We start from the raw sequence: 23,816 nt of genomic DNA on the forward strand, positions 1-23,816 counted from the left end.
GGTGATAAGGGGTCGCTTGGTCTCTCTTCGTCCTTTCCACTTTCTAGTCACTGCCAGCTAGTCAGTCATAGGAAACCCTTGAGTTGCATTAAGCTCTCCCCGAGGATCCATCTCCTTTTCCCAGATGCTGCCATGTTGCTCTGGGGTAGGATTTGCCTGTGATTCCCTTTCCCCTGAACTCGTACAGCCAGCTGTCAATTTTTTTTTTTTTTGCTTCCTATTCTCCTTCTCCCACTCCTCCCCTCTGCAACCATCCTCTCTCCTCCTTACTGACCACCTTATCTGCTCCTCCGATCTGACCTGCCGGTGCACTCCGGACTTGGCGCTGCGCTGACCCAGGGCTGGCATTACTGCCGAGCGCGGCTGCCCCTGGGCTCCTTCTCCCTTCTCACCCTTTGAAAAGCCCCTGTCATGCCACTGATTAAAATAAACACAGCCAGTGTTTTCATTCCTAATCCGATTCAGAGTTCCCCTGACCCTAATGCTTGGGACCGAAAGGAGTATTGTGTGACAAACACATTCCTGCCTGCTTCGGGCCTTTCTGGAGACAGTGGAGAGTGCAGGCCAAGCCAGTATTGAACTCATAAAGCCGGGATGATGGGAAGCGTGAGCGCAGATCGGCAGACAGGCTGCAGATTAGCTAGCATAGATCAGTCAGAAATGGCTAGACCCCTAGTAGCAGCCAGCTGGTTACAGTTACCTCCCTCCTGCTCAGAGATAAGTCAGGAATCAGAGAGAACTGGGGGCTCAGTACAGCCTAGATTAGGTGGTATTTACCTGGGGAGGTGCTTATATGGCCCTTTTTGCTATAGCTTCTGAGCATCTTGTAATTGTTAATGGATTTTATCCTCACAATAGCCCTCTGAGGCAGGGAAATTTTATCCCCATTTTTCAGAAGGGGAACTGAGACGAGTATTTTAAATGACTTGCTTAAGGTCGCACAGGAAGTCTGTGGCGGAGCTGGGAATTAACCACATCTCCTGTGTCCCAATCCAGTCCCTTAGCTACTAGAACTTCCTGTCTACTCACCGCATGGGAGAACTTCAGAAGGGTTCAGAGGTTGCTTTGAAGATGCTTCCCACAACTCTTTGCAAAACTGGGCTTAGAAGCCTCTTGAGATGAAGCTTTTCAGCAGAGACACTTGAGGGCATTCGGTAGTGTGGACTCTGCCTATCTCCTGTAGAGTCAGATGCTGTATGGTCTTTAATTGCTGCTGGCAGTGAGATTTTTTGTCTACTGTAGAGCTGGGCAAAAAAAATTTTCAGCCAAAAATTGTGGATACAGACTAACACAGCTATCCCTTGATACTTGACAAGATTTTTGAGTTTTCAATTTGCCAAAATTTTCAGAAAATTGTTCGACCTGAAACAATTCCCCCCACACACACCCCTATTTTTTTGGATTCCTATTGAACCAAAAAGAATCTACTGTTTACACAGATCTAGTCTACTGACTTTCTGCTATTGTCTAGCTACCAGTGGTTTCCACACAGGTCTCTGGTCCTGGCTGAAGCTGGGAAGGGAAAGAACTGTAACCAAGTTTCAGTCCACATTTCTGTACTAGGATCGGGCTAAATTTTAACCCATCATCAGTCCTGAGATCTCCAGTACCTTTTAACAACATCTCAGAATTCCCAGAGCACTCGTTGCCTGGGGACACATTTCTGGAAGACTTTTCTCCTTAACTTTTCTTACAAGCTGCACCAGGGAGCCGGGAGTTTAATCTAGAGCAATTGAGTGACATTGCATCTGATGAAGTGGGTTTTAGCCCACGAAAGCTTATGCTCAAATAAATGTTAGTCTGTAAGGTGCCACAAGGACTCCTTGTTCTTTTTGCTGACATTCCACTGAGTTGTTTGCTCTCTAGACAATCTTAGGTCCTGAATTGCTTGGGTTTTTCAGGGTCCAAGCTTCCCCGCAGTTTACGGGGGTAGAGAGTCAGATCTGATGTTCTGGTTCTGTTCTATTATATAGGGATGGACCCGAGCTGCAAGTTCAGATCCAAATTCACAGCCGGATCCTTAGCGCCTGACTTCAGTGGCCTACATTGATTTACACTAGTTGAGGATCTGGCCCGTGGGCCCTGCTCCCCTCCCACAAAGAATATGCATTTGAACTTCCTATAGAGTTGGAGAGTGTTGGGATCAAGGCCTGCAATGTGGGGCTATCTCCGCTCTGAAGGGTTTTGACCCCGGGTGACCCTTTCAAGCAGCCTGCTCTGAGGTTTTGAGTTTGCAAGGTAATATGAAACCAGTTGAGTTTCACCTTGTTTCGAGTTTCACTGCAGCCATTTCACACAGCCAGTAAATTTGTATGTGGTTCCAGATGCTGGAGACAGGAATCTCTCTCTGCCTCTTTGCTTTTCCTACACATGACCCTGCTTTCTGCTGCAAAACTGCCCCTTTCTTTACCTGCTGTGGGGAAAGGCACAGGTACAAGTTGAAAAGGACCATGGCAATGAATGGATAGTGTGAGTGTTGCCATGCAAACCTCAGCAGCAATGCAGTGGGTATCCAAGCGCGCCGCTCTGAGTGGGGATGTTCGTGCATGACTGGAAGATCCCATGTGCCACAGAGTCTAGCATGGGGGCAAGCCAGTGCTGCTGGGATAGCGCCATCTGGGCTTGCCAAACTGCTGCACCCTGGGGCAAATAATTATCTCAATTCACAGCCAGGCGACTGACCATGGGAGTGGAAAGAGATGTTTCCAATTTAGCTTTGTTACAAGGTAAAACATCTTTTAAAAAAGTTGAAATATTACCAGGAAGAAATACACTGAGGGACCTATCCCCAACTGGGGTCTTCAACAGAGCTTGGCTGATGGACAGCAGCTGATGAACTGGCCCTCTGTTTTCTGGTGTCTCACCCTCTCTAAAAATACCAGGTGTAGAAGAAGGAGTTAATTATCTTTCAAGTCTGCGGAGGATTTGGTAAGGGAGGAAGAATGGTCTAATGGGTAGAGCAGTGAGCTAGGACCAGGAGGCCTCCATCTACTTCCCAGCTCAGCCAATGACATCCTGTAAGGCCTTTGGCAAGTCACTTAAATCTACTCTGTACCTCAGTTTCCCATCAACAAATTGGGGATAATCCTTCCCTACCCAACAGGGATGTTGACTCTAAATGCATGGATGATTCTAAGTTGCTTTTATGTATTATGGTGAGGAGGACTGAGATCATTCAGATTTGGGGAAGGTCTTTGTCAACCCATTTGGTTCCCAGGATGAGAGAGCAGCATTTCAGGATGTTCCTGTCCCCCTCTCCTCCCATTGGACGGACATTGTGGCTGGGAAGGATTTAAACAAACCTTTGGCAAAGCAGGGGGAAAACTGCTTTCAAAGGTCCCTGAACTGCTGTAAACACTCACCCAAGCCTTTGAAACTGAAAAGTACTTTAATGTGCCCGTTAAAGGCCCCTCCTGGGATGTCCCCTGACTTTACAGGGACTAATGGGCTGAGAGCTGCTGGGGACTCAAAACGTAAAGTGTTTATGGTGCAGTGGCACCCTGGCTGAGCCCTGATGAGGGTCTTTCTCCATTACTGCAGCAGAGTTGATGGAGGGACAGAAGACTCAGAGGCCCAGCCCTGCCAGTTCTCCCAAGTGAACCTGCCAGTGTTCAGCAAAGAGCTGGGAATTTTACATCATGTGACCATGCTAAACATTCACAGTTTCTTCTAACACTGAACAAGGAATTTACAAAGCAGAATTTAGGGTGACCAGACAGCAAGTGTAAAAAACTGGGACGGGTGTGTGTGTGTGGCGGGGAAATAGGTGCCTATATAAGAAAGTTCCCAAAATTGGACTGGTCCCTGTAAAATCAGGACATCTGGTCACCCTAGCAGAATTGGCCCCAAAGGGCTCTGCTTTACTGTTGAGATTCTGCTCCTCAACCCTCCTGCCTGCTGCAGATTTAAAGAAACAGTACACCTCCACGCAGCACAGTTCATGCTCCTGCCCCAGCCCCGCCAGGTTGAACGAAAACAATCTTCTCTAGTGGCTTTTCCTGAGGACCTCTGTTTCAACACCCTGCACAAACATTGATTCAGCTCTGTAAGTGAAATGTTAATACCACCAGGGGAAACTGAGGCACATTGTGACACGCTTACAGCAGAATGTGGCTGCTGCTTAGTGCAGAGAGACCATCACACCAGTGTTGTGTGGTCTGAACTTGATTCCCATTGGCTTCCAGGTGGTGCGTGAAATGTTGGGTGGGACTCCACAATGATTTGGGACCTGGCTAACTCAGAGGTATCTCCCTCCCTGTGCAGTACTGCTCCTGTTGCAATCAGTACCAAGTAACAGCTCTTTGGGTTTAAAAGAGAAGGGGTTGATCAGAGGTTGTTTCTGATTAGTCATCTTGTCTTTAATCATAGAATCTCAGGGTTGGAAGGGACCTCAGGAGGTCATCTAGTCCAACCCCCTGCTCAAAGCAGGACCAATCCCCAGACAGATTTTTACCCCAGTGCCCTAAGTGGCCCTCTCAACGACTGAACTCACAACCCTGGGTTTAGCAGGCCAAAGCTCAGACCACTGAGCTATTCCTTCCCCCCTATTTAAGGTGCCACCAGACTCCTTGTCGTTTTCATCTTGGCTCTCACTCCCCTCACTGCAGCAGAGCTGGGATCTGCTAACTTTGTGGGCACCCTGCAGGACTTCTTTCTTTCCCCAGGTTTTTCTTTTAGGGGAGGATTGAGGGATTGGGGTTGATCTGGAAAAGGGGTGGATACCTGCAATTTCTGGCCAGTGATGAGTTAAATGGGCACCCCTCATTTTGAGAGATGATGTCAGATTCAAAGAGGACAAGCAGGTTTTTGGGTCCAGGATTTATCCTTTAGTTGTGTGTGTGTGTGAGGGGTGGTGTGTGCTTATACCTATACAAATAGCATTTATTTCAGTTCATACCAATTCTAAGCACCCAATAAAAGCTGTGAGTGCTTCCACAACACTAAGAGACAAAATAGGATGAATTCATGGGTTAGAAGATTTTCAAAGCAGTGTATGATTTTTCACACTTCTCTCATTTAAAAAAAAAAAAAATCCTGGAAGCTATGTCTAAGCCCCCCAGATTGCCTTGAAAATCTGATCCAGAATATCTGTCATCTATCTGTCCTCTTGCCCTTTTCCATTTTTAGTGAAATAATATGGTTACTAAACAAAAATGAAACTTTTCAGTAAGGCCCAATATTGCAACGTATTGACCTCTTCCCAGAAGGGTAGGGCACTCTCCTTTTACTTAGATTTGTAAGCTTTTTGGGGCAGGGGTTGTCTTTTTCTAGTCTTTTATTTTTTTTGCAGTGTTTGTACAGCGCCCAGCACAATGGGGTCCTGGCCCATGACTGGCCACCCAGGTGCTACCGTAATACACCTAATAAATGTACAGTGCTACCAGCACAATGAGGTTCTACTCCATGATCCTGGGGGTCCCACTCACTTCTACAATACAAATGATAATAATAATTTGGGGCAGATCAAGGACGATTTACATCAGCTAGGGATCTTTCTCAACCAGAGCTGGGTCATTTGTTACCCCTCTGAAGCATTCAGCAGGTTGCAGGAGTGGGCCCCCCAAACTACGAATGACTCGATAACAAGCAGCTGGAGCTTGGGCTAGGTGGTTTTTTTTCCTTTTCCCCAGAATAAATCCAATGGAATGAATAAAAGAAATAAAGACCAAATGTTTACATTTGCGATAGAGGAATTTGACTGGACAGCTCGCCCATTGCTGCACCCAACAGTCAAACTGGGTGGATAGCGCCAAAAATATTTTTGCCACCATCAGCAGCAATCCTCCTTTTCTGCTCCATTGCGAAAGGGGCCGGGCTGAAATTTAATTCGCACTCATCATTTTGAGGCGGGTGGCGCACAGAATGAACCGGACCCGTTAATTTCACATTCTGCGGCATCTAGTTTCATGCTTTTTAAAAGAAAAAAAAAATGAAACTGGTTTAAGTTTTTACAAAGAGAATTCATAGCTCAGCAAGCATATAATGCAAAGAGCTCTAAGAGGTGCTGGAGTGGCTGAGTGAAGATACAGGCTGCGTCTGGGTGTCTAGGATAATCACATAGGAGAGAGTTCCTTCTTTCGCAGCTGTGCACAAGGCCTCAGCCAGAATCAGGACCCTCTTGTGTACAGTCAGAACTAGTCTGCACTTGGAACAGATACAGATTGATCTAAACTGGTTTCTAAACTGATTTGTGTCCACACAAGGGATTGGAACGAAACTGATTTAGTTAATAGAATAGAATCATAGATACGAAGGCCACAAGGGACCACTTTGAGCATCTCTAGCCTGACATAACTGACGCCAGAGAATGTAATTCTTGTATCAAGGCCAATCATTTCTGACAGTGCTCGAGCTAGTTAAATAGGTGCAATTTCTGGCTGTTGACTGGATCTCACACAGGAAGGCATAACCCCTGCTCTAAAGAGTCTACAGTCTAAGGAGTTCTTTCTTTGTCCATGTTTGCATTTGTAATGCATGCGCCAGCCTGTCTGATGACTGGGAAGCTGGGCGGAGGCCCCAGGAACAAAAGAGCCACCCCTCAGCTGAGGGAGGGGCCACAGAATTTGCCAGATTACCAGTTTAGAGGCTGAAGACCCCTGTTTATCCTCAGCTCAAGGACACAGTGGGGAATTCTGGATCTTAATCTTGGCCTGATGTTTGTGGCTGTCCCTTTTCTCTCTGCTGAACTGAATCGACACCCTGGATCCGAACACCCCCAAACACTGAGAAGGTTTGGATTCTCCTACCAAAGTCATGGCTTAGATTGTAAACGTTTTAGGGCCGGGAGCATCTTTTTGCTCTGTGTTCGTACAGCACCGAGCACAGTGGGGCCCTGCTCCACGATTAGGGTCCCAAGGCACGATTGCAGCATAAATAACGATTCATGGTGGCTCAGGGTCATCTCCGATTCTGGCTCAGGATGGTCGCACGAGGTCAGTGGCAGAACAGTCAGGTTTCTGGAGGCTGTGTCCTGGAAATATCAGCTGACTTGAAACAGGGAAGATAATGTTTCAATAGGAAAAGTCCAGGCTGAGTGTTTGCTTGAGGACTGATTGTTCTGTGCAGAGATCCACGGGTGACATCTAGTGGCAGAAAGACACCAGAGAATGAGGATGAAATTGAGTGCGCAGAATTCCAGGGCAAAGGGCGAAAGTCTGACCTGATGGAAGTGGATGCCTGAAAAAATGAATGCTCTGTAGCTGGGCCCTGAGCCTCACCCGTGCAGAAGATGGTAGTCAGTGGGAAGTTACTTGTATATTCTCTGTGTGTGGAGATGGGAGAGAGGTTTCTAGTGTTTTGAGTGTCTCTCTAGGGTCTGGGATGTAGCCGGGCTGCCTGGTGTTAAGAAGGGGACATTCATGCCCCATCAGCCTGCAGTGACTGACAGTCTGAAAGCAGCAAGGCTGGGGATGGAGGCCTGTTTGGAGGTTCTGGAGAAGAAACATGGCCCCTCAACTCATTGCTCCCACCTGGCTCATGATTTCCCTTTGACCAGATCACTCTCCCCGGGAAAGAGCCTGGGGTTGGGGGGATAAGCACAGTCTCACCAAACACAGGTGTTCAAAAACCATGATTCAGGCCCCAGAAATCATGAGCTTGGCTTCAACAGGCAGGAGGTTTTAAAAAATGTTCAGTGTTGGATTCTGTTTATTCACCTTCTGGCTTTGGTGCCTTTGTTAGGAGACACTTTTTCAAGCTTTTCCAGGAGGGCTAGAAACTTCTGTATCTTTATTCCCAATTAATAAAAGCTGAGATTCTCACCAAATCACCTGACTCCAGGAGCTGGGGCTTTAAGAGTAACCCTATATAATGTGAGATTTGAGATAAAACTGTGAGATTTGGCACACTGAGCTTTCTCCTTATGGGCCTGTTTCAAAGTCCATTGGTGTCAATGGGGTCTTCTACTGACTTAAAAGGGGTTTTGATCAGTCCTTTTACTTATTTAAGATGGGTTTTTTCAAAGGAACCTGTAGGTATTAGGTACCCAAATTACATTGAAGGTGAGTACCTAATTCCCTTAGGGACCTTGAAAACATCAGCCTCAATCTGACTCTTTCTCAATCCCTTCCTCCCCCTCCCTCCCTTTTCTCATCTGTGCAGGGAAATTATTTACTGCCCCTTTAACGTAATTAACTTGTAACAATCCCAAACTGTTAGCAGCCCGGTCAGTCCCTATAATTTATCTTTCCACTGAGTCATTAACGTCCCCCCAGAGGCCGCTCATAAAGTATCCCTGGCCAAGACAGGCGGGCCACAAATTTCCCTGCATCTCTTTCTCCCCCCTCCCCCCCTTCCCTTTTGCTCTGGATTGAAGCTGACAGCTGACCCCAGCCAGAAGATGCCGTGCATTGATCCAAGCTAGAGCCTGTTCCTTGTTCTTAGACTGAGTTCCGGTAGCTGCAGACACGGAGCTGTGTTGGGGCATTCCAACCGCCCCAGTCCCCATGGGGCTGAAGGGAGGGGGAGCCTTGGGCAGAACTAGGGGTGAACATTTTTGCCTAGAACTTTTCTGGGGGGTGAAAATGCAGATTCAGGTCAACTAAAACATTCTGCAAATGGTTGTCAGGTTGGGCAATTTGTTGTGGTTGAGAACAATCTCCAAAAAGTCAAAATGTTTCATTTAAACATTTTACATAACGAAATGTTTTGACTTTTTGTTTTGAAATTACTTTTAAATTTGATGGAAAAAATCCCTCCCACACAGTTTTGCAAATGTCTTCTCCTGGGTCACTTGACCATGAATGGCCATATTGGGTCAGGTGTATTGAGTCAGGAGAGAGGGGATCTTTCCCCTTCTCTCCCAGTTTTTTAGGTCTTCTCTATATCAGCACCAGTGAAACTGATTTTCAGACCTCTGTAAGGGCATTTATATTTTGGCTTTACTGTGGCTTATTTTGCTTTAATTCCTAATTGATTATAGTAGACTGAAATAAGCCTGGTTCAAACTGAAATAAGAGCATCCACTCAGGGCTTTGAACCAGTGTAACTAAACTGGTTTAAAACTACACCATTTTGATTATTATTATTTTGATTGACAGGGAGCGTTGCCCAGTGGATAGATCACTGTCCTGGGACTCAGGAGACTGGGTTTTATTCCTGGTTCAGCCACTGGGCTGCTGGGTGACCTGGACCAGTCACTTCCTCTGTGCCTCAGTTTCCCCATCTGTAAAACTGAAATAATACTGACATCCTTTGTAAAGCGCTTTGGGATCTACCGATGAAAAGTGCTATATAAGAGCTAGGTATTGTTCTGGTAGCGCGCGCCTAGGTGCGCCTAGGTGCCCCTAGGGCCAGTGCAAGGAAGTTTCGCGCCCTAGGCATGAGTATCACAGTGTTTGTTTGAAAATTAAAGCTGCAACTGCTGGAATCATGTGATCACATGAGAATCACAGCTTTCATTTAAAAAAAAAAAAGGTAAATTTCTAGCATTCAGACTGGTTGCAGAGAAAACAGTGAAAACATGACCCCTTACTGCTCCAACCACACCAGGCAAATAAAAAGAACTCCACATCTACTGTTTATTAAATCTCATGATTTTAAAGCCAATTTCATGATGGGTGGCGGGGCTGATTAATCATTTGTTGAATGGTTGGGGTTTCAATTCTACAGTCCTGGCCCATTGCGCTAGGAGCTGTACAAACCCAGAACAAAAAGTCGGTCCCTGTCAAAGAGCTCCCGATCTTATCTAAACAAAGTTTGGCTTTCTGATGGAGAAAAGGCCTGGATGGAACTAATCACTTTGGCCGGTTTCAATGACAATATATTGAGACACATACAGGCACCTTTTGAAACACACTCTTCTCCCTGGGCGCGGTTATCTCCCAAAGTTTCAGAACATGTTTCACTTGTCAATTTCCCAGCCTAATTATCGCAATCACTGTGTGATTATATGCCTCAATTTGGCAATTACCTTTGCTTACATTACTTGGATAATTGAGCAAGGCAATTACACGGTAAAATGCTATATAGAAAGTTATTCCATGCCATAAACCTTAGCTACCTAAACCAAGAAAACTGAGGCACTCAATCCTTATTAAGAGACTGTGATAGCCATGGAAAGAATAAGAAAGCAAGACAGTTCCATCTCCCCAAAACTCCTGCCAGGCTATGAGCCCAGTTCACGCACCCTGGAGTAAATTAGGAGTAATTCCATGAGGCACGATTACCCTTTCACTCTGGTGTAAATCAGGAATAGAGCTGGGCAAATAATGGATTTTTTTGGTTCATTTGTAGTTTCAAAATTGGGGGGGGGGGGTTTGTGTCAGACTGAAAATATTTCAAAATTTTCAGTGAATTGAAAAGTTGAAGAGAAATTCATTTTGGGTCCAACAAAATGTTTCATTTTTTGATGTTGACCATTTTCAAATATTTTTAATTAAAAAAAAAGGCATTTTTGAAATGGTGTAAATCAGGAGTAACTCCATTGGGCCTGACCCCCTCCCCCACTCACCCTGGTGTAAATCAGGAACAACTCCACTGAAGTCAATAGTTACAACCATGTGAACCTGTTGTGAAGTCAGCCAGGCCCCATACCCCAGCACAACGGGAGCTCCGTTACCTCAATTGCTTTCCACCCTCAGCCCTTTATCCTTTGGACAGAAGGCTAGGTGGGAGATTTCTCCTTCAGAACAAGCTCTAACTTCTGTTTAATGAGCAGTGACACAACCACCTGGATTTGTTTTCAATGTGGTATTTTTATGTTGTAATGCTCGTAATAATTCTTCAGCTCTTTGTCTATATCTAGCTATCTAATCATCTGCCACATATGGCAGTTTCCATCTTAGGATCTCAAAATGATTTACACATAACAGAGCCAAATCCTTAGGTTTCTCTCGGTCTTTACATCAGGCCTGAGGCTGAGCCAACCCAGCCACCAAGGCCCCTGGGCAAGTTGGTGCCAAGGAGCCCTGCAATTGCAAAAGGCTCCCTGTGCAGCCCCATATGCTGCAGCATCGACTGTGCTGGAGAAACACGTCCATGCATCCATTGCAGGGAGAGACCTCCTTGCTCTGGGCCTGCACCACATGGCAGAGATGGCAACATATCTCCTGCACCTTTAGGAGGCCCAGGCTAGCTCTGGGATGGACTGGGAAAACTAGGGGGTGGGAGAGTGTCCCAAGAGCTTAGCCCCACGTGGGTGTGAGATGAGGAAGATGCAGGAGATTCACACTGAGCCTGTTGGTTTCCTGGAACAAGGGTGACCACAATCCCCCCAATCTGGAGCTGAGTGGGAGGGTAGGAGTGAGGATGGAGGTGCTACAGGCCACCAGAAAACCCCTGCTCCCCTCTCAGAAGACTGCTTAATGCCCTGGTATTCATGTGGAGAGTATGTGGCTGATGTCTCAGGGAAAAGGGTGTCGCTGGGGATGTGGTCCTGCTGGAGAGGTGTGGAACGGGCTAGGAAGCTTCAGGGGAGGTTGCTGGGCTCTGAAGAGAAGGGAGCACATTGGGTCCTGTTGGAGAGGGGCTGTAAGTGACTTTGCGCTCAGGGGCACTGCCCTCTGGAAGGAGACGGTTAAACTGAATCCAGGGTGGGAGTGCGACTCCAACAGAGACATCAGCCCAACCCTGCCTGCAGTTTGGTGGCGGAACTTGTCACAGGATTCGGGGCCTGATTTTATCCCACTGCTGCTTTTTCACGTTTAAGCGCTAAGCTGATTTCATTAAGCTGCTCAGTAAATAATCAGTGTGATGTATCTTCCCAATTTGTCACGGCGTTCCCTCCGGGTAACTGTTTGGAAGGGGACTCTCAGGAATCCTAGAGCAGGGGAGGCTGCATTGGCAGAGGAAACATTGGACTGTAGAGTTTTCACCAGGGGAAAGATGATGGGAAAACATCCCAGACACCAAACATACATCAAGTTCTTTTGATGGGCCTAGGTTACTGTCACCAAACCCACAGGAGAGGGGGCTCTGGGGATCCCCTGTGGGGAGTTTTCTCTGGATTGTTACATTGAAAGGAAGGTGCTGAGTGGTCCACTTGTCATAAGACCAGCCATACTGGGTCAGACCAAAGGTCCATCTAGCCCAGTATCCTGTCTTCCGACAGTGGCCAATGCCAGGTGCTTCAGAGGGAATGAAGGGAACAGGTAATCAGCAAGTGATCCATCCCTTGTCAACTAGTGAGCAGCTCTGTAAGGGCACCCCTGATCAGGCCTGGTGGGGACTGAACCAATCTCCTGTGGGTCTAAAAATACACGCGTCTACTGACTGGGCTCCAGGAACAGCTGGGTTTGTTTAAAGGTGGTAGTCTTTCTTCACGTGGCCCAGCCACTGGAGTGAGACAGATTGCATTAGCCTGAGCTATAGCTGCATGCTCAGAAGTGGAGCTGGTTGGACATTTTCTGACAGAACCTTTTTTTCCCCATTAGAAAATGCCAATTTCTCAAAAGCAAAACGTTTAGCGGAAAGGTGTCGATTTTGCTCAAGTTTCGTTTCAACAGAAAAATAAAAAAACAAATGTGAGAAGGTCAAAGCGTTCTTCTTGTCACCGAACATTCTGATTGGTCATTTCAAAATGATTTTCCTTTTCTATTTTTTAAAGCTCGTATTTTATAATAGAATATAACATTTTTAAGTCAGAAGCGGAATGAAATATGTTCAATTGACTTGAAACAACCCCCCAACGCCACCACCAGAATTTCTTTTCTCAGGACATTTTGAAATTTTTGGTTTTCATTCCACTTCAGAACTGGAAAAAAAAAAAAGTCAAAATCGTGGAGTTTCCTGATTACAAATCCAGCTCCCATCTGCCCAGAAGCTCCATCTCTGTGCTGGTCCAAGGCCTCCCTGCACTCCTATGTACCCAGCGGCTTCTCACCCGGGGCGTGCCAGAGGCCACTCCATGCTATAACAGGGGTTTCCCCAGCAGGGAAGAGGAGAAGGAAGAGTTGCTGCAGCCCCATAACCTTCACAAACCTATTCGGAGCTCCAGGTATGTAATGAAATCCCCAAACCAGTTTTACAGCGAACATTTCACCCCTCAGTGCCGACGTGACCAAAGAACACAGTTTGGGGAAACTGACAAACTCATCATATCCAGCCAGGCAATTTCCTAACTTCTGAGCCTGCAAGGTGAAGGGAACAGTGCTCTGTCCTGCTAAATTCCCCTCTAAACACTGAACTTTCCCAAGGAATGAAATTTAATGCCCAACAGCAGAGCATTTAATTAGCAGGTGGCAATAATCTGATTTGTAAACACTATGCCTGAGAGACTAGCTCCTGTATTCCCGAGGATTTAGGAGCTATACACAACTGTCATCGTTTAATACCCTGCGAACATATCAGAGGGTTTAAAGGAATTTTTCTCTCTCTCTCTCGTATTTAATGTGCCCATCAGTGCAGTATGTAGGCATTATATTCTGTGTGTATGATAGGCCTGTATCAATTCCTCCACCTATCCGAACACTCCCCTTTTTTGAGGCTATTTGGCTCTGGATCTGAACTTTCCACCTTGGGCCCAGCCCTGTTTCGTGTTCAATTTAAATTTAGTTGGGGATTGGTCCTGCTTTGAGCAGGGGGGTTGGACTAGATGACCTCCTGAGGTCCCTTCCAACCCTGAGATTCTATGATTCAAGATGCTCTGCATGATTGGGGGTGATAAAACACAGGCCCCCTCTTGCTTGTCCTGTGCTGATGCCTACTCACCGGATGAAAATTTATTAAAGGGCACCCACCACCAACTCTGGTTTGGGTCTCCCGCTCATCTAGCACATTCACAGGCTGTGACTCCCCCCTACTCCTCTTGTTCTCTGCGCTGCCTCTCTGTTTCTGCAGAAATCTCTCTGGCAGTCATATGGTTCTCACTGACCTACTTTGCTTTCACTCTGACTCCTAAAAAAAAATCAGCAGATACAAGCAAGGCAAATATAACCAAAGTGATCAGAGAATGAAGGGGATGCAGCAAATCCCTCAGATAACAGGGAGAATGATGCACTTGGGTTTTTCCATCATGGATGAATCCCTGTTCAGAATTTTAATATCGTGACGAAAAGCTGATGCACAGGATGCCCTGGGTTTTATGAGTGGAAAGATACAGTCCTATAACAACAATCATTGATTAGTACCTAGCTCTTTCATAGCACTTTCCATCAGTAAATTTTGGGTGCATCATCCAGTTCAGATTAAGAGCTGTAGATTGTTATAACTAACAAAGCTCTTATATTTTGCAGTGCCTTTCACAGATGTTATAGACAGGCTGGAATTTGCATCAGCCACCTCTGAAATGCAGCCACCTCTGGGGCGGAACATTGCAACTATTGACAGAGCATTGCAACAATACACATCAGATAAGGAAATGGAGAATTGAATATCCAACTGAAACAGTCTATAGCAAGATTTATGCGGTCCTCCATCGTTGTAGCATATGAATGTCTCAGTCGGGGGAAATTTTGGGAGGCAAAATGGAATGAATGAAATTTGTAATTGGGCCAAGATGGTGGAATTAACACCTGGACATTTGTGGGAAATGCCATGGGATCTTTACTGAAGACTGATGATCCAGGCATGTGTATATCTCATTTCATGTGTCTTTGTCACTCTAGTGTCTCTTGCCTTATACTTAGATTGTAACATCTTTGGGGCAGAGGTGGTTCTTTTTGTTCTGTGTTTGTACAGCACCTAGCACAACCGAAGCCTGGTCCATGACTGGGACTCCTAGGCAATACGGTAATAGAAATAATAAATACATACTGGTGCAGGAAGTGAAACCAGATATTATAGGGATAATAGAAACATGGTGGAACAGTAGTCATGACTGGAGTAGAGATATTGAAGGGTATGTGTTGTTTAGGAAAGACAGAAATAAAGGCAAAGATGGTGGAGTAGCATTGTATATCAATGATGAGGTAGACTGTAAAGAAATAAAAAGTGATGGAATGGAGAAGACAGAGTCTGTCTGGGCAAAAATCACATTGGGGGAAGAAAGCTACTAGAGCATCCCTTGAGATAGTGCTTGGGGTGTGCTATAGAGACCACCGGGATCTGATTTGGGTATGGATAGAGACCTTTTTAATGTTTTTAAAGAAGTAAATACTAATGGGAATTTTGTGATCATGGGAGACTTTAACTTCCCAGATATAGACTGGAGGACAAGTGCTAGTAATAATAATAGGGCTCAGATTTTCCTGGATGCAATAGCTGATGGATTCCTTCATCAAGTAGTTGAAGAACCAACAAGAGGGGATGCCATTTTAGATTTGGTTTTGGTGAGTAGTGAAGGCCTCATAGAAGAAATGGTTGTAGGGGACAACCTTAGTTTGAGTGATCATGAGCTAATTCAGTTCAAACTAAATGGAAGGATAAACAAAAATAGATCTGTGACTAGGGTTTTTTATTTCAAAAGGGCCAACTTAAAAAAATTAAGAAAATTAGAGAAGTGGATTGGACTGAAGAACTTGTGGATATAAAGGCAGAGGAGGCCTGGATTTACTTCAAGTCAAAGTTGCAGAAACTATCAGAAGCCTGCATCCCAAGAAAGGGGAAAAAATTCATAGGCAGGAGTTGTAGACCAAGCTGGATGAGCAAGCATCTCAGAGAGGTGATTAAGAAAAAGCAGAAAGCTACAAGGAGTGGAAGATGGAAGTGATCAGCAAGGAAAGCTACCTTATTGAGGTCAGAACATGTAGGGATAAAGTGAGAAAGACCAAAAGCTATGTAGAGTTGGATCTTGCAAAGGGAATTAAAACCAATAGTAAAAGGTTCTATATAAACCTTCCATATAAATAAAAGAAAACAAAGAAAGAAGAAGTGGGATGGCTAAACACTGAGGATGGAGTGGAGGATAAGGATAATCTAGGCATGGCCCAATATCTAAACAAATACTTTGCCTCAGTCTTTAATGAGGCTAATGAGGAGCATAGGGATAATGGCAGGATGACAAATGGGAATGAGGATATGGAGGTAGATATTACCACACCCGAAGTAGAAGCCAAACTCGAACATCTTAATAGGACTAAATCGGGGAGCCCAGATAATCTTCATCCAAGAATATTAAAGGAACTGGCACATGAAATTGCAAGCCCATTAGCAAGAATTTTTAATGAATCTGTAAACTTAGGGGTTGTACCATATGACTAGAGAATTGCTAACATAGTTCCTATTTTTAAGAAAGGGAAAAAAAGTGATCCGGGCAACTAAGGCCTTTTAGTTTGACGTCTGTAGTATGCAAGGTCTTGGGAAAAAATTTGAAGGAGAAAGTAGTTAAGGACATTGAGGTCAATGGTAATTGGGACAAAATACAACATGATTTTACTAAAGGTAGATCGTGCCAAACCAACCTGATCTCCTTCTTTGAGAAGGTAACAGATTTTTTTAGACAGTGGATCTAATTCACCTCGATTTCAGTAAGGCATTTGATACGGTTCCACATGGGGAATTATTAGTTAAATTGGAAAAGATGGGGATCAATATGAAAATTGAAATGTGGATAAGGAACTGGTTAAAGAGGAGACTACAACGGGTCGTACTGAAAGGTGAACTATCAGGCTGGAGGGAGGTTACTAATGGAGTTCCTCAGGGACTGGTTTTGGGACCAATCTTATTTAATCTTTTTATTACTGACCTTGGCACAAAAAGTGGAAATGTGCTAATAAAGTTTGTGGATGACACGAAGCTGGGAGGTATTGCCAATGCAGAGAAGAACCGGGATATCATACAGGAAGATCTGGATGACCTTATAAACTGGAGTAATAGTAATAGGATGAAATTTAATAGTGAAAAGTGCAAGGCCATGCATTTAGGGATTAATAACAAGAATTTTTGTTATAAGCTGGGGACTCATCAGTTGGAAGTAACAAAGGAGGAGAAGGACCTCGGAGTATTGGTTGATCACAGGATGACTGTGAGCCGCCAATGTGATATGGCCGTGAAAAAAGCTAATGCGGTCTTGGGATGCATCAGGTGAGGTATTTCCAGTAGAGATAAGGAGGTGTTATTACCGTTATACAAGGCACTGGTGAGACCTCATCTGGAATACCATGTGCAGTTCTGGTCTCCCATGTTTAAGAAGGATGAATTCAAACTGGAACGGGCACAGAGAAAGGCTACTGGGATGATCTGAGGAATGGAAAACCTGTCTTATGAAAGGAGACTCAAAGAACTTGGCTTGTTTAGCCATCCAAAAGAAGGCTGAGGGGAGATATGATTGCTCTCTGTAAATATATCAGAGGGATAAATATCAGGGAGGGAAAGGAATTATTTAAGCTCAGTACTAATGTGGACACAAGAACAAATGGATATAAACTGGCCATCAGGAAGTTTAGACTTGAAATTAGATGAAGGTTTCTAACCATCAGAGGAGTGAAGGTCTGGAACAGCCTTTCAAGGGGACCAGTGGGGGCAAAAGACATATCTGGATTCAAGACTAAGCTTGATAAGTCTATGGAGGGGATGGTATGATGGGATAGCCTAATTTTGGCAATTAATTGATCTTTGACTATTAGCGGTAAATATGCCCAATGGCCTGTGATGGGATGTTAGATGGGGTGGGATCTGAGTTACTACAGAGAATTCTTTCCTGGGTGTCTGGCTGGTGAGTCTTGCCCTCATGCTCAGGGTTTAGCTGATCGCCATATTTGGGGTCTGGAAGGAATTTTCCTCCAGGGCAGATTGGCAGAGGCCCTGGGGGGTTTTCGCCTTCCTCTGCAGCGTGGGGCATGGGTCATTTGCTGGAGGATTCTCTGCACCTTGAAGTCTTTAAACCATGATTTGAGAACTTCAATAGCTCAGACATAGGTTAGGCGTTTATTACAGGAGTGGGTGGGTGAGAATCTGTGGCCTGCATTGTGCAGGAGGTCAGATTAGACGATCATAATGGTCCCTTCTGACCTTAAAGTCTATGACTCTATAAAAATGGATCCACCAATATCTGTCTGATTCAAACCGATAAATTCAACTCTGTGGTATTGGTGGCCTTTTCTTCCCTGCTTGTGAACATTCAGTCGGGCGAGGTTTAGCAGATGGGAATACTGGGGGAAGCTCATGTTCATCCAGATGTGCTCATGTCGACCAATGCACTCCGAGACAAACGAGCGTGTTTGTGCGAGCCCACACGTTCACGCCACAAACGATCAAAGTGATGGCCATCCAGGCAGAGAGGGGATGCAATATCATGTGATCTTCGTGACCAACTCCATGGCTGGAGTAGTGAGGAATAGCCAGTAGGCTGATGTTTATTTGGATAAAGTGTTCATTGGGCAATTGTGAATGGTGGGGAAAAAATAGCAAAACCCCACAGATCCAGAGAAAGAAAGGGCTAATTCACTGAATAAATTGCTCACTGTGCATATCTTAACTAGTTCCCTCACAGTTTATGCATATTATGGTAGCAGCTAGGGACCTCAACAGCTCATGTACTAAGCCCTGCATAAACATACAGTAAGAGACAGTTCCTTTGAAGGACTTGGCCAAGGTCACAGACAGAGGGTAGAGACAGAGCCTAGATTTCCTTAGTCCAGTGTCTCATTCACAAAACCACCCTTTACTTCTCCACAAGCTGTAGCTAGTATAAGCTCAGAGTAGCTATTACTCAGCAGCCAGATGGGTTATTTTGTCTATTTCATGAGCCCATACAGATCTCTGATTAGGCCACTGTAGTGCGTGTCTTGGATGTGTTAGCTGGTCCCCTGGGACATGCCTGGTCATTGAGGCTGGAGCTGCAGCCTCATTCCGTAGTTCCACTCTGCAGCATCTTCTTGGCCAACAGATTTTTTTTTTCCCTGACAGCCTAGTGATTTTTCGCACTCTCCCATGCTTTGATATGAGGCTCAGCATCTGTTTAGACGATCTGTTCTCTTAGGCAAGTTAACATTCCGTCCCCGGCAAATATGCGAGCGCTGCGGCTAAGTGGGTCATTGTCAAAATGAGAATGGCTTTATAGGAGGGAATCCAATTGCTTGTGGGATGGGGAGGGGCAGGAGTGTCGGGTGAACCCAGGACAGGAAGGGCATAAGTGAGTGGGAGGAGAGAGGGGTGGGCAACGTGGCTGGAATAGCTATTGAGTGGCTGAGGGAGTCTGGCCCAGATGAAAACAGCTAGTTTTGTGGTTAGGCACGGGCTGAACAGCTTCGAACTCAATTCCCATCTTTGCCACAGACTCCCTGTATGACCGTGGGTAAGTCACACAGGTTGGGATTTTCCGAAGAGCCTAAGGGAGTTAGGGCCCAGATCCTCAAAAGGTATTTAGGTGCCTAACTCCCACTGAAATCTGTGTGAATTAGGTGCTTAGCTGCCTTCAAGGATCTGGGCCTTTAAAGCTTATCCTCAGATTGCAGTCTGTAAATTGGGGATAATCCTCCTTTCGAGGTGTGTTTTGTCTAACACTGTGTAGAGCAGCGACGGTCTCTTACTTGGTCTGACTCCTTTCTTCAGACTCGAAGCTCTGGAGGGCAGGGATGGCTCTGTGCACCACTTAGCGCAACGGGACAATGGGCAAACTTCTGGAATATAATGAGGAGGAACAAGGAGTGGCCCAGGACGAGGGGTAATCCTGGTTCTTTGCCCTTCCCCAGCCCCTTCCACTGGGAGGTCTCAAAGTGCTATAGCCCTCACAATGCTTCTGAATCTCTTTGCCTTTTGCATCCTATATTTCACGCAGGGCTAACTGCTACGTTCATTCTGCAGGTGCTGAAGCCAAGACACCGAGGCCCCAATCCTGGGCTCTGGCAGAGGCTGCAGGGAAGGGGCAGAGGTAGCTTTTTACCATCTTTCTGCCTCACTGCTCTCAATCCCCGAGCTGATTCTGTCCCTGGTGCAATTTAAAGTATCCTTGGGGCTGCTCTACATTATGCCAGCTAGTCCTGGGCCCCGTGGGTGTGTCACAGTAGCCAGGGATCATCAGAGTGCTGCCGTGCTCAGCCATGCCCTCTGCGGCAGGGGATGTAATGGGGCTGGCATGGGGCCAGCTATATGAACCATGGATTTCCTAGTGCTAGGGGAATCCTCAGTTGTCAAGTTAGGCCAGCTTTCTAGAGCCTTTGTGCCACCACAGCAGTGCAAAGGGGCCTGGCAGGGGACAGGATCTGCCCTGGACACTTTAAGCTGTTAAAGGGGACACTGGCCAGAGAAGGGGACAGACTCAATACAAAGGGGCCTGCCCAAGGTCACACAGTGAGGGCTGGGAATAGGACCCAGGAGTCCTAGCTCCACCCTCTGGAGTGAGCAGGAAGATTCCCGTCCCCCTACCATTAGCCCACCCTCTGAAGTGATTGTGAAGCAGGATAACGAGGTAGCTAGAGGAATGGGCGTGGAAGGGGCAGGAACTGAATTTGTGGCAATGTAGGGCCAGCCAGTTCTATCAGAGGTGTGATGGAGTCCTCTGTGATACCTGGCATGAATCCTATGAGTCCTAGAAGAGGACATGGACTATTTCATGCCATTTCCTCATAGCACATGGATTAAGCTCTTTGCAGACCCCAGATCCAAACACTAGTCCCTTGACCTTACCTCCTTGCCTTGCCAGCGAACCAGAGGCATAATGGGACACTCGCTGAGTCTGCTCACACATGGCACTGGAGGGAGGAGCTCCATCACCCAGCGGCTGATCTCACTCCTATCTTGTGTGGGAGGAAGAGCCGGTGTCCGGCAGCAGCTGATTCCATGCACCAAGGAGAAACCAGCCCCCTCATCTTCTGTGGAGTGTCACCGGGCAGGAGTGCTGCTTGGCTCAACCTCCATCATGGTCAATTTCATTCTGTGCTTCCCCCCCTGCAGTCTGTGTGCGCATGCATGGTAGGAAGCGTGACTGCAGGTTGGCTCCCAGAACCAGCTGGCAGCAGGTGGGAGCTCTCACAGCAAAGCCCAGGCAACAGAACTGACACACACACAAAGAATCCAATAGCCCATGACAGATGGCTCCAGCAGCTTGCATCCTCCCCACCCCCCATCCTTTCCCTTCCCTTTCCCTGCTCTTTTTCATTCACTTCCCTTCTCCTTTCTTTTCTTTCACGTCTCCTCCTCTAGGCTTTTTCTCTCATTTCTTTCTCTTATTTCAGCCTTCGCTGCTCCCTCTCCCCACACACTTTTCGCTCCCTCTCTTTCCCCATTCCTATCTCATCTCTGTGCATTTATTTGTTTTATGAAGTTTGAGCTGCTGGAAGGACAGACCTAGGGACTTCCAGGTTGGGAGCTGCATGAGAACCAGAATTTCCATTATGCAGGAAATTTCATGATTTCCTCTTTTATTTTCTTTCCAAATCAGAAAAAAAAGTCAAATTTCAAACTTCCCCATGAAGTGAAATAGTTGTTTTGGGCCAATCAAAGGGTTTCATTTCAATAAAAGCCAAAGGTTGGGTTACAATTTTTAAAATTTAACCCTTTTTTAAAATAACAAAATAATCTTTTTGCAACAAAAACTCATTTCAAAACCCCAAATCGAACCATTCCATTCCCAAACTGACAAAATGGAACAGCCAGGGGGATGGAACAGGTCAGTGGCCAGGCTGGGAACAGAGTCCCGTGTCCTAAGCCACAGGGGCGGAACTTTTTGACCTTGTCAAAATGCTTCCTTTCTATTTTTTTGAAAGTAAAATGTTGTTGAAATTGACACGTTCCAGCAGAAAATTTTGATTTTGACAAAATGATATTTTCTAGCCATCTCTTTGGCCCAGATCCTGAAAGGTATTTAGGCTCCTAACTTCCACTAAATCTCTGTCTCACCCAGTGCATTTTAGCCCTATACTTTCTCTCTTTCCCCCTCTTCCTCGTTCCTTTAATCTCCACTGTTCTTCTTCCACCTTCATTTTCTCTCTCCTTCCCCCGTCCCAGCATCGCTCATTCTCTCCCAACTGCCCTTCTCCCAGAAAAGACTCCTTCTCTCTCATTGCCCATGTTATCACCTGACTGCGATGGGGTGTATAAACCCCCACACTGGCAGTGAAGGGTTAAAGGGAGCTCAGTTAGCCTGTTCTGTGGCACCTGGTGGCAGACAGGTCGTTAAGGATTAGACCCAGCTGGGGAGAACCAGTCTGGGGAGTTCCTATAAAGGAGGGACTGCAGGGAGTTGAGGAGGGCTGCATAGGGAGTGTGAATATTAGGATTGGTTTTGCAGGAGGAGGGTAGCAGGAGAGAAGGGAACACTTGGAGCTGACTAGGGAAAGGGACTGTGAAAGGGACTGGGAGGCAGATGAAGGTAGGAAGTGGCCCAGGGAAGCAGCAGCAAGTCTGGGGGAGCAGACCCTAGTTGCTTAATCCAGGATCCCTGGGCTGGAACCCAGAGGAGAGGGAGGGCCTGGGTTTCCCTGCTGACCCCAAAAGATGGGCTGCAAAGCTTCTCTCCCCCTCAACCCTGACACAAGGGGAGAAAAAGATTATTGATCCCTGGGTGGAGCTGAAGGCCTGGGTTAAGGGCATTAGATTTATTGGTCTTTTTATGGCCCTGGAAAGGATGGGGACGATAAGCAACCTGGCTGGGGTGTGAGATGGGGCAAACCACTTTGGGGCGTGGAGTGGCTGTTGACAGATGGTAGCAAGGTTAAAGAGGCCGGGGAAATTGAGGCACAGAGCAGGGATGCAGCTTGCCTAAAGATGCCCACAGCAGGACAGTGGCTGAGACGGGAGCAGAACCCTGATGTCCCGAGTCTCCTGGCCTCTGCATCATGCTACCTCCCTGGGAATGAGAACCGTGATCTTTGCTCTGCTCATATATCCCTGTTCCAGACCTCCCCGATGCTTTCCCAACAGCTATCCCTGAGCCTACTGCTGCCTGCTCCGGCTTTGAGCGCTGGCTGGGAAAGGCTGTAAATCACAGCTAAGGAAGCTGTAATGGGAGAAGCTTAAGGGAAAGGTTGACAGGGACCTTGAAATCATCCTGTCAATATGGTTCCTCTTTAGTCCCAGCTGCCTGCTGCCCCCATCAGGGTGATTTAAACAGACCCTTTGCCACCCTCCCCAACTGGTCCTGTCTAGGAGGCAATAAATTCTCTGGTAATGATGGTCTGGCATGAGCCATAAAGCGCTCACTGATACAGGGCTCCCACTGATCTAAAGTGCTGTCCATTTGCTTCTTAAGTGCAATCAGCAGCCTTGCTCTAGACAGCGGATCCTTCCCTCCTCGGGGGAGCCTGACACAGTTAAATTCTTTATGGACAGGCATGGCCCTTAATCAAAGTCAGCGTCAATCAGCCGAGGTCAAGCTCCACAACCAGGGAATTATGGGATTGGATCCATCTGAGCAGGGGCTGCCATTGTCCGGCTCCAGATTCTTTCTTGCACCTCCAGTTTTTCCAAGCATCCTTGCTTTGTGCCTGCCTGGGGAGCCTCTTCGCTTGGTCCTGACATGGGCCACCAATTTCTCCACCCACGTCCCTGTGCAACGCTTGATGAGTGTCAATATCCACAGAGAGCCCCTGCAATGCGCCCACCTTTGAGGGAGAGGGCAGCAGCCAGATGGACAACTGATGCACCAAACAGTTGTCCATTGAATGAATGGGTGAGCTTTCAGCCCAGTCTGAGGGGGAGAGCCCCTGTCCTTATGAAAAGAACCTTGTGGTCTCTAATGCCCCTGGTTTGTAAGGCCCCATTCAAAAGGGGAAATGCCCTGCTGGGGCTTGAGATTGTGGCCCCATTGTGGGGTGGGGAGGGGGTGGGAAGGAATTGAAACCTGTTGCGTAAGTCACTCCTCCTGGTTTAGCTTTGGTCTTTGCAACAGGGAAGATCATTGAGGGCCTGGTTGTGTCTGGCACCTGAGTGGATGCACAGGAGGGCATGGGACTAAGCAGTCTTTGTCGGCAGGACCATGCATAATTGCAGGCCTTGCACTAACTAAAAGGGCAGCAAGAGGTGTGTGTGTGTGTGTGTGTGTGTGTGGTGGGAGGCATGAG

The 23,816-nt window shown here is 46.5% G+C and overlaps 1 long non-coding RNA gene across 1 annotated transcript in view; it reads left to right on the forward strand.

The window, feature by feature from the left end:
• Positions 1 to 23,816, forward strand: part of LOC135983043 (uncharacterized) — a 59,210-nt gene that overhangs the window by 27,184 nt on the left and 8,210 nt on the right. The window contains exons 2-3 of the long non-coding RNA XR_010600533.1: positions 19,621 to 19,759; positions 20,459 to 20,677. This is a non-coding gene — a long non-coding RNA (uncharacterized LOC135983043). The remainder of the gene's footprint in view (positions 1 to 19,620; positions 19,760 to 20,458; positions 20,678 to 23,816) is intronic.

The sequence above is a fragment of the Chrysemys picta genome, chromosome 4, assembly GCF_011386835.1.
Source record: "Chrysemys picta bellii isolate R12L10 chromosome 4, ASM1138683v2, whole genome shotgun sequence".
NCBI lineage: Eukaryota > Metazoa > Chordata > Testudines > Emydidae > Chrysemys > Chrysemys picta.